Source organism: Cyprinus carpio, chromosome A17, assembly GCF_018340385.1.
Source record: "Cyprinus carpio isolate SPL01 chromosome A17, ASM1834038v1, whole genome shotgun sequence".
Taxonomy (NCBI): Eukaryota; Metazoa; Chordata; class Actinopteri; order Cypriniformes; family Cyprinidae; genus Cyprinus; species Cyprinus carpio.
The window spans coordinates 4,164,796-4,176,754 of NC_056588.1; the positions used below are offsets into that span (position 1 = coordinate 4,164,796).

At 35.5% G+C, this 11,959-nt stretch overlaps 1 long non-coding RNA gene across 1 annotated transcript; it reads left to right on the forward strand.

The window, feature by feature from the left end:
• Positions 1 to 9,975: 9,975 nt before the first annotated feature.
• Positions 9,976 to 11,231, forward strand: LOC122148264. Its single transcript, XR_006162211.1, has 3 exons — positions 9,976 to 10,003; positions 10,552 to 10,668; positions 11,170 to 11,231. It is a non-coding gene; the product is annotated as an uncharacterized LOC122148264 (long non-coding RNA).
• Positions 11,232 to 11,959: the final 728 nt, after the last annotated feature.

Below are 11,959 nucleotides of genomic sequence, written 5' to 3' on the forward strand. Positions count from 1 at the left end.
TGGTTTAAGTGTTCATTATTTCAGAACACACCATGTTATTCCCAGGTAAATTTCTCATCCGTCTCCCTATCTATACTTTTATGGATCACCCAGTCAAAAAGGCATGCCTGGGTTTTCATGCTTATTAAATTAATAAATTCAACACTTCATTAGGCAGGTATGAAAAGGATATTACCTTCACGCCCTGAGCACAGTGTAATGTATCATCTATATTCTGATTCTATAATGCATGCTGAAACACTTTTCATACTAATTTCAGCTGTAACTACACCTGTAAATTCTTCCTATAGCCATTGATTTTTTTTTTCCTTGTGCATTTGTTTTCTTCATTTATCCCATCTATTATTTTCTTGAAGTTGCCTCTCAATCTCCTGATTTCAAAATTTAATACCATTAAAATTTAAGAACTGTGTCTAAAGAACATCCATTTCATGTAGATTTGGAGATGATTACTTGGATAGCATGACTTTGTGGTCTCTTATTGCAATTGCAACATTCAAATCGGTGTGTATGTGAGAGCTGAGAAGGATATCTCATTCATCCAGTGAAGAATAGTAATTTTGTAGCAACAAGAACCAAAATCTTGTTGGCAGGAGAGTCATGATGCATTTTACTGTACAAGCACTGAGAGTGGAAACAAAGCATATTGTCAAAGACAGTATTCCCAAACTGTATTGCTGTGGTTCCATAACAATCTGATCAATTACACTGACTCAATCTTAGAAAACAATCTTTTACTTAGATCGTTGCCATGGGGCAGAAAAGTATTAAATCTCAAGCTTAAGACAAATTAAGACACCCATCTATATCAAAACCACATCCGGAGTGTTGTTAACCCCTGTCTTGTAACATCCTCCTGAGAGGTTGAGTGTTATCTTATCGCTTGCCAGAAAGTCTCCATTAATTATTGAATGAGATCTGCTGCATTTTGGTGCAAAACATGTACTTTAATTATGCATTAGATTTGATAAGCAATTTCTCCATGACTCATTGGAAGAAATTCAATGCTACAGATTTTGAGTCAATGTGTTTCACTTTTCCAATTCATTAGCCATGATGGATCCAGCTAATTAACCAGCACAGTGCTGGCCTCTCACAGATGGGTGAAAATACACTCATTACAGCAAATAAAGGTCCGACCTTGCTGATTGAAATTCTCAAAATATCTCTCCCTAAATGGAGAGTGTTTGCTGAATTAAGAGACTCATCGCAGCCTTGTTCAGGAGCATCTGAATGCAAACCTTACATCACATCCATCATGAACAATAGATTGAAATACCTGCCTACATGAATCATCTCAGATTTTTTCTGCAGTTTTGTCTTTAGATAATGTAATCAGCTCTTTCAAACAACTTTTAAAAAGGCAGCTATTTTGTCCTTGTAATCAGGACAGGCAACTGTTTGTCTTTTAAGCAGGTTGCTGTAGAGTTTGTATTGAATAGGCTGTACACAAGAGGATGATGACACCAGTACAGTAATGTCACAAAAGAGAGTAATCGAGAGTATCTGCATCACAAATGATTTCAGAGGACATTCTGAAACATTCAAACTACACAATGAAAAGGATAAAGTGCAGTGAAATTTAATGTAAAGAAGAATTTGGTTTTATACTTTATTTTTGTATTTTATTGTTTATTACTAAAATCTTTTAGGTGGTAAAGCAAAATCCAAAGGAGTTAATCACAAAATTACTAATGTACATAACTGAAAAGTTATTTTATTGAAAAACCATAAAATGTGAGAATCAATCAATCTATCTATCTTACAAACAAATTTACCACAAATGCCTCAGAGGTTACCTTTTACTTAAAACAGAAGCCTTAATCAATTTATATAAACACTTTCATAGTATATTATCAGCTTAAATCAAATCTGCTAAGTGTGCCTTTAAAGAAAACAGAATGTGTTATTCGAAGATTTTAAATTGCAGGTATTTCATGTGATAAAAACCAGTCTAATTTCATGTATGGCAATGAATTGCGGTTAATGTTACCATGCCAACCCTGGATCTCAGGTTATTTTTTTGCCATATAATTATCTGAGAGAATTTAATCCGCCATTGACAGCCAAGACTTTACTTTCAAACTGTCACTTTGAGGACAGAAGAGATGACCAGCTATTTATATTTAAATACTGTTTGTCATCAGAGAGTTAACTGAAGCACAATTAACTGAGCATTTGCTGGTATAGCCACTCGGGGTCAAATATTTGCCTGTGAAATTTGACTGACACTAAGTTTCAGCTTTACGTGACCACGTGTATGATAAGGGTATTATAATAAAACCTTTACAGAAGAGCATTAATGCAAAATATATATATATTATGGAAATGACATTATTAGCATGTATGCCGTATGAGGCTGTAATCTGACAGTTTTAATACATGAATGTTTGCCACTTCTATTCATAGCTTCTGCCACAAGTTTTTCATTTGAATTGTGAATGTGTCGAATACAAAGTTACCATGATTTTTATAAGTTTAATACTGTTTCCTTCTGGCAACTGTGTTCAAAAAGAGGAATTTTGACAAGTGAAATATAATTGCATCATTATGTACAGAAGCCATTACTTTACAGTTACAGTTGCACATATGTAACTTCATATTTGCAGAATGTTGCATTGTCTTGTGTTGCCAAGTAACTAAATGGCCATTAATTTGAATACACTGCATTTGCTTTAGTCTACTGCACATCCGTGATTCTCATAAATCTCAGTACACAATCTCAGAGGATGGTCTGCTCATTCAGGGCTTGTACACAAATGACTGCACCTCTGAAGACCCCTCTGTCAAGTTCCTGAAGTTTGCGGTCGACACCACAGCCATTGGCCGTATCCAGGACGTTAGGAGTCTGCTTACAGACAAGAGGATGGGCAGCTGACTGTCTGGTGCAGTCACAATAACCTGGAGCTCAACACTCAAAACAGTGGTGATGATTGTGAACTTCAGGAGAATCGTCAGGAGACTACAACGGACAGTCAGGACGACTGAGAGGATTATTAGTGTCCCCTGCCCACCCTCCAAGAACTTTACACTTCTCTACACTTCTCCAGAGTGAGGAAAAGGGCTGATAAAATCACTCTGGACCCCACACACCCAGCATACTTCTTCTTTGAACTGTTGCCCTCTTTGAATAAGTTATTACTTTGCAAACATAAAAAAAAGTATGTTCTGTATTAGTATAAATGAAATCCGGATTCATCAAGTTGTCATTGTCATATGACCTACCAATGTTAACTGCGTTGCTTCACTGCTTTTCACAAATCCTCCTCTGTGGTCTAATGGGAGGTAATATGTGATTTCAGATGAAGCCCTTGTCTTCGTAAACCTGTAGAAAAAGGAAAATCATGAATGAGATCGCCTTAATATCTCAGTTGTTATAGCCATGGAATTCAATGGAAAGAAACTTTTAAATCTCTTCTCCTCAGTCATCTCTCATTTGTTTTTATATCTCTTCTCAGTCATCTCTCATTTGTTTTCAATATGAGCTAATTTACTGTATATTTCTAATATTCATAATTTTTCCACAAAATGATGTGAAATCTACAATCCACATATATAGCTCTATACTCTTACTGTATTGTCTCATTTGTCTACTTCAGTAAATAAATGTAAATATAAATATTATATATATAAAAATATATATATATATATATATATATATATATATATATATATATATATATATATATATATATATATATATATATATATATATATATTTAAAAATGTATATATTATTTTTTAAGTAATAAAAATCACTTTTTTAATAATTTAAATAATTTAAATTGGCAAACTTATGAAAGAGAATCCAAATATTTTTCATCTGGGAATTCATCTTGTTTGAGTTCTGTTGATTTCTCTTTCATGGCAGCTTGAAATGTGGCTAAATTTAGTTCAGTATTTTTTGATTAGCCACCAGGTACTAATTTGTCATTTTACATCAACACTCACACAACCTGCAAGTAATAACACGGATCTAATGCTGTGCTTTTGTCAAGAGTATATGTGTGTGTGTACTGTTAATAATTTATGTTGCCATATGGAGCGCTGCAAGCTAAAAGTGTTTTTATCTTTATCTGTACCTGCGGTGGTGATTACTTTGACTGAACAGCAAATAATCTCCTGATATAAAGATGACGCCTGCGGGGGATTGATTTAAAGTCTGCAACAATAAGGAACTACGTTCAATAAAGATGCTGCCTTCCATAATTTCCAAGGATGTGAAGGTGTTATTTCATCAAGAAGCTTTTAAACCAAACCCTTGGACTGTGTTCAGAATACAATACTAGCATTTTTTTTATGTGAAGTAGTAAGCTATGCAGCAGACAGCAGTTGCTAAAATTGTTGACGCATGCATGTTTAATTAATCAGATATAAAGAGTTATTTAGCATTTTGCGTAAAAGTGTATTTACATTTGACAGTCTGATTGCATAAAAGCTGGTAAAAATCACAGTTGATGTTGCTTTTGGCTTATTCACTACACAGTCATTCAAGCCTTGTTTTGTATAAGCATATTATAGAATATGATTGCAGTTATTTTTGGAGAGCTCTTTAAGCAACAAACCCCAGGTGAATAGGGTAAAAAATATATAACACTGTACTTCCACAGCTGAGTGATTCTTGATGACTTTTTTCTCTCCATTTCTGTCACCAATGGAGTTTTGGTTCCTTTACACTAGCTGCGTTTACATGGACCCTACAAATCCGATCGTAATAGGACTAGAAGCACAATCAGAATAAAAAAGTCACATGTAAACAGGTCAATTGGATTGAATTGGCCAGATCCGAGTAAAATTTCGATCAGATTGTAAGGGGTGCTTTATTGCTTTTGTAATCCGATCGAGCGAGAGGACATGTAAACACTTGATCGGATTGAAAACCTAAACTGGAAAGTACTGTGCATTATAAAACTCCCCTTTCACTCAGCGTGTGTAAAGTGGAGCAGGACAATGTCCCACCAGTCCTTGTTTAAGACTTATGACTGATTTTGGGTGCGGGAAGGGTCACTTTTATTTTTTTTATTTTTTATTGAAGTATAGCCTAAGCAGCACTGCACAACAGTTCATGTTCTGGTCATTGCCTAATTAGTACCCGAAGTAGATAAATAGCACGTGTTCTTTTTAAAGCTGTATGCGACAACAGCAGGAAACTCTGTATAGTCATGCAGTGTGCACATGTCAAAAGATTCATTCTGATAAGAAGCTTGTGACATATAAACGCGCACATCAACCGGATCACTTTATTTAGCGTTCATGTAAACACTATGTTCTGATTCATCAATCAGAATGAATTCATTCCGATGGAAGCAAAAAGTGTCCATGTAAACGTACTGTTGCCTTTGGCTTGCTTAGTTAGGGATACTTTATTTCTGTCAATACTGTTGACTAGATTGCATAGATACTATTTTAACTGAACAAAGCTGGATGATGACAACACTGAATTGATGAACTGACTTTAACTGAAAAATTGAGCAATTACTATTGTCCTCTTGCATTATCAACAGCATAGATACTATTTTAACTGAACAAAGCTGGATGATGTGTCTCATCATAAAGCCGGTTCCCGTGATTAGCGGTAAATGTCTGTCACCTGTTTTCAAACGGGAGCGGCAGTTAATACACAGAGCCATAGTTCACTGACAAGCTACGCAATATCGTGTTTCATAATCGAATGCGATTAATCTCAATTATGAACAGAATATTGCGTAGCTTGTCAGTGAACTATGGCTCTGTGTATTAACTGCCGCTCCCGTTTGAAAACAGGTGACAGACATTTACCGCTAATCACGGAACCGGCTTTACTGATGAGACACGCATGACAAATGCATGCGATTAATCGTGCAGCCCTATTCTATTGAATTTTTTAATGTTTTATTTTGTTGTTTTGCTTTGTAGCAATATGTATTGTGTGAAGTGCTATATAAATAAAGGTGACTTGACTTGATTCAGAGGGTGTTACAGAAGGGATTTTGGATCCCTCTATTTATCACTCCATAAATCACAAAATACTGTCAATAGCCATTAAAAAATACATTTGCACCATGTTTTAGGAATAAAATGTATAAAAACAGGTGTATATATGAACAAACTCCTGTGTAAAAAATATTCAGAATACAGATAGGAATAAAACTGTAAGAGTGCTACTGTAAGTCCTACTGAAGGGGAAATATCTGACTGCGTGCAGGAGAATTTGTATTTTTTTTTTTAAGAAAACAGCCTTTAAAAAAAATTGTATTTGAAATCTACAGACACAAATAGATAGAGGTAAATATAGATGTATAAATATAGATAGTTTTCTTTCTCCTAGACTTAAGAAAAGACATGTTATGGAAGCAAAAAATGCCCAAAAGTAGAGTGTTTCCTTGAAACATGAAATACACTTGTTTTTTCTTATCTACTCAGAGATGTTCTTATACAGTGTGATCGATCACATGGCATTGAACTCTGGAGCGGGTGAAGAGCACATAAAGCAAAGATGGCAGCATCTAGGTTGAATAGTTTTGGGGTTGTAAGAGCCAGTTGGCTATAGAAACATTTGCAGTGGATGCCTAGCATACTGCAGGAATAATATAAGATTTTCCAAACATGCCTTGCTTATTCTGGATGCGCCTGTCAGTCTCTATCACGAGATGTCACTAAAGCAGGTGATTAGACAGAATTGCTTTTCCACACTGTCTGAGAGCTTTTTAAATGCATAGAGAATCGTCACACTTTTAAAGGTCAGCGGCAGCCGGCACTTCAGTGTGACGATCAGAGGGGAAGATTTGTCATTGGGGAAAAAAAGTTAATCTTCCACATTGCTTGCTTTTGGAGTGCAAATTGGGCTGTCAAAAATCAAATGCCTTTCTAATGAGTTCCTTTTCTTTGAGACGTAGCAGCTGTATTGTTACGACCCAGATGGGACACAACACGAGAACATTAAAGAAAACAAAAAATTCTCAGATGTTGTGAATCACAACACCAACTGAGTAGTGAAACAGGACTCCAATAAATAAAAATCAAGAGAATAAAACCAAATCAGAACAAGAGGACATAAACAAAGCTGTACAATTGTATTACTGCAGAGAGGAGAAGATAATAAATTAAAAGGAGAAATTAGAGTTAATTCTATCGCAAACAGCCTGACAGCAAATAACAACACAAACATTCAGCCTTATATTCCCCAAGCACAGCTGCTAATAATGATCACCACATTAGTCTGAATGAGGCAGGAAAAGGGTCGCGCCAATAAGAAAAATAATTATAATAAATAAATATCTTTATACAAATTAAATTAATCAAAAATGACAAAAGAAATAAATATTAAAATAAATGTTTGGGTACCAAATGGCATGCTGGCGAAAACCACATAATCATTTCAATTTAAAGAAATGGTAAAGAAACCAAAACAAAACAACAAAAAAGTTTTTATATAAGAACACATTTAAAATGTAAGTCTAAGGGGCAGGACATTTAAGACCCTCTGAAATTTCCTGCCCCTTAGACTTGAATTCCTTTGTACAAAATAAGTGTTATTCAAGCTTAAAAGTCAAAATCATCCTTTTAGTGGTGGAACTACTGTTCTAGGTGGATGAACTTCTGGTTACTTCAGCGGCATGACAGGCGTTAAAAAAGAAAGTGATTTTATCCCATTTTAGCATTAAAAAAGTTACTATATTTTTGAAACTGCATTTTAAAGTCTCTTCCACTGAAATGTTTTGCTTCATAAACTTCCACTGCAAGTGCATTACGGTAAATTTTTTCTTGTTTTTGACAAAATGAAATACAAGTAAAGTCCAAATCATTTAGTTTTGTATTCAGCAAGCCACAAGCTTAATAATTTTATTACAAATAGTCATTTAAAAGCAGTGTTAGCTTAATACTAAGTGCCTACACTGGCTGTTTTTAAATGACAGCACATGTGAAGGCCTCTCGGCAGGTTTTTCTGACATTAGACCCAGTTAATGATGTGTGAACTGTCAGTGATTGTGCCCTGTAGTCCAGCAGCGCTGCTCTCTCACCATCCTTTAACAGTAGTAGGTCATTTTAATCACAAGATGTGGCGCTCGACTAACAGCCTCACATTTCTCACCCCACACAGGAATACGCTTAGACAGCTTTATATAGATTCACAGTCTGCCAGTGCTCTCCAACACCCAGCACAGTGCTGAAAACTTGTGTGTTTTTTGACTTAAACACACACCATACTCTAAAAATAGAGCTTGACTTCACTTCTCTAATAAGCATATGCGTTTACACTCGGCTAGTGGAACGGCAGTGAATTAGAGGTCTTTTTGGAGTAATGTCTTAATGGTGTCTGGGGGGTAATGATAGGGTGGTGTGTTTTGCTCTGCTGAAGCTAAATGTCTCTGATGTCTCCTCTTCATGTTGATGATTACTAGTCATTTTAGCTCACTTTCATTTTCAGCTCTAACTACCTGGGACCATAACACTGTAACCATTAATGGATTTTTTAAATGAAAAGATGTTTATTATTTGAAATTATACATATTACCTATTACATTCTATCACATCCACTAGTAGATAACACACTTTAAAACATTAGCTCTGCACAGTCTAAAATCACATACGTATACTCTCTAGATTTCCAATGAGGAAAATACTAGGGCTAGTTGTCACAAGGGCATATAATATCATTATCAGAATAATATAAATATAAATATGAACGGTTTATGTGAAGTAAACATTGCAATGCAAAAGTGCTGCTCTTGTTAAAAAACTATTTAAAATCATTTGTATTAATTGAAATAAAGCTGAAATAAAATAAAATATAAATATTAGATGAAAAACCTAAAGAAAAGAAAATCTCAAATAACCAAATGTTAGTTGGAGTACTAAAGTGACTAAAACTACAACTCAAATAAAAATAAATGATTATAACTGTTCATTACAGTTTATAATTACATTATGTGTTAAAAATGCAATATAGGCTATTAAACATTTATTTATTCTTTTTTATGCCATTAACTATAGTTTTTGAGTGACATAAATAGTAATAAATGAATATTTGGCATTGTGTTATAATTTAGTGTTTTGTGTGTTTTTTTACTGGTTTTATGGGTTGAGTCTGTTGGGTCATTTTGTTGGGTTATTTTATTACTTTTTAAACACTTTTGGGTAGTTTCGATTTACCAGGTGTTGAGTTAAACCTGCTGGGTTGCAACACTGGGTTGTTTCAGGCCAACGCTGGGTTATTTAACGTTTAAATGTTTAAATCGCTCCCCAACTGTCATTTTGGAAGGACAAAGGGGCGAAGCCACTGGTTTCAACTGTTTTAAGGTACGTTTATTTAATGTTTTCGTTAATAATTATTTTAAATTGGCAGAATTACAACTTTTTTTGCGGCAAACAATACTGTTAAACTTCTACAGGCCAACATTATGTTAAATGACGAACAGTTTACCTCAAACGGCCATTCTACGTGTACTCGCATAATCGTGTTAAAGTTTCTGAGACGACAGATTAATACAGTTTTATTAAGTATCAGACAGTGACGTAAAGCTGAAATATGTGAATATCTGTGAAAACAGAGGAAAGAGTCGTTTCTGACACTGAAAAGCGAATTTAAAATTTAAGTGAGTCAAATGAGTTAAAATAAGTGAATATAACTTTCTGATCTCATACAAATGCCTGCAGTTGTCCATATCGACATGTAAATCATACAAATTACGTACAATGTCGCTGGACCGCAGGTCTAAAAGAACCGACGATCCGGTTCAAATAAACCGGTTCTTCAATTCTCGGACAAAGTGATTCCCGGGAAAGAATCGACGTCTCAGGGCCTCGATACATTTCAAAGTGCGCGCACGCACAGCGAGTGACGTAGCCGCGTTAGTGAGGTGATTTTTGATGCTTGTGTGGTTTAGTGTCTTTTTACATACGTAAATAAAGGTTTTTTGGTAAGTCATAATTCAACATGTTGTTTTTTCTTGTCAGAAGAGCACATGGATACATTGTGAGAGAAAAAAACTCGTTGAGTGCAGTCTTAGCGAGAAGTCTAACGGTAAGTTCATGTTTATTATACATTTAACATACATAATTGTTTGTCTGTGAAAATCAACTAACTCTTGCGTAACTTAAACGCACATATAATTTTGTTTCGTGCTATAGTTAAAGCTGCACTTTGTAACTTTGTGTTCAGAATGTACATAATTTATAAAGAGCGAATTCATCATATACCCATTTTTCCAGATCGTGTTTTTGACTTGTCCTTAATCACTTTGGTAACGTTACACCTATAACTGTTTATATATGGACTATTTAAAAGCTGCGGAGTAACCCAGTGCCTGCGTGACTTGTCATAGAAATTTCTGTGTGACTATGCAGTGTGATCTCACATATCTGTGTGCCAGTGACTGTGCATGTGTGTTTCGATATAGCCAGCATATTAATATAAAACTGTGATTATACTGACTGGAACATCCTATTGATTACACAGTTTGAAAACACACCTTTCAGCCAATCAGTATAGCATATTCAGCTTCTGTAGACCTACTCATAGGTGAATCATTGCTATAAAACAATCTGTATTTTGTTTAATTTATTTTATAGGTTGGAACAAACATGGAATTCCTTAACCGAGCAGAGTCCACAAAACCCCATCCATTTGTCATGACGATTTGAAAATGCCAGCAGATCTATCAGACATTGATCATAATCAGTGGACAGGTAAGGACATTCTGGACAATTTTCAAAAGGAATTGCAAATTGTATATTTAATTGCATTTTCCCACATGTGTTGAAAAGCATTTGAATTTCAGATGCCTTACACGGAAACCTGTCAATCCGTGTCAGGGGTGGGGACTATACTATGGGGTGTGTTTGTATTGGGAGATATTTTGTAGTTTTTTTACCCCAAATCTCTCACTGTTTGCGTTCTGATGCACGTCAGCAAAACAACATTGCAGGTCTACACTTATTTGCCTATACATCTTACCCTATATTTTATTCCTCAGGTGAAAAGCATTTGGTTAATATTTGGTTAAAAACACAGGTTCCATGTGAGGCATTGGAAATTCAGATGCTAAAGTAATTGCGATTCCATTTGAGTTTTGGCATGTTACATGTGCGACACAGTGAAAAAACAGACGTGGTAATTAATAACACCCGATGTACTTGTTCTTCTGATGAATCTATGCTAACATTAGTCTGTTTCATTCTTATTCCGAGGTCACCGTAGCCACCCGGATTCAGTCTGTATTCAGATCAGATGGTGGATCAGCACCTAGAGATGACCTCTACAGCCCTGAATGTCAGCGGAGACCAGGACTACTAGATGAGCTGCAGAGACAGATCCCCAGCAAAGACCTTGTCTCCTAGACGGCCATCGGAACAAGACAGCGGGAACCAGATGAGTCCTCTGCACAATCAAACTCTGCTGCAGCCTGTAATTGAACTGCTGGTTTCGTCTGGTCAGAGGAGAACTGATCCCCCGACTGAGCCTGGTTTCTCCCAAGGTTTTTTCTCCATTCTGTCACCGATGGAGTTTTGGTTCCTTGCTGCTGTCGCCTCTGGCTTGCTTAGTTGGGGACACTTAATATCCAGCGATATCGTCGACTTGATTGCACAGCTGGACGATAAATCACTGAATCAATGATGAACTGACTTTAACTGAAAATGGAGTGTTTACTGTTGTCCTTTTGCATTATTACACACTATTTTCCTATTTAATACTGTAAAGCTGCTTTACCGCTGTATTTTTTCAATATGACAGGCTCATTACTCATAATACATGGAAAATACAGTTGCAAATGGACTTTGCTTTTCCATTTGAAATTTGGCAGTCACTGTGCATTTCATGAAAACACAAACAGTAATGCAAGATTTGCAATTGTGTTTGGATTATATCACAATTTGTCACATGTGGAAAACGCAATTGAAAATATAATTTGCAATTCCTTCTTAAAATTGTCCATCCATAGACAGGCTCTATAGCAGAGTACACTGATGTAGGCTTTAT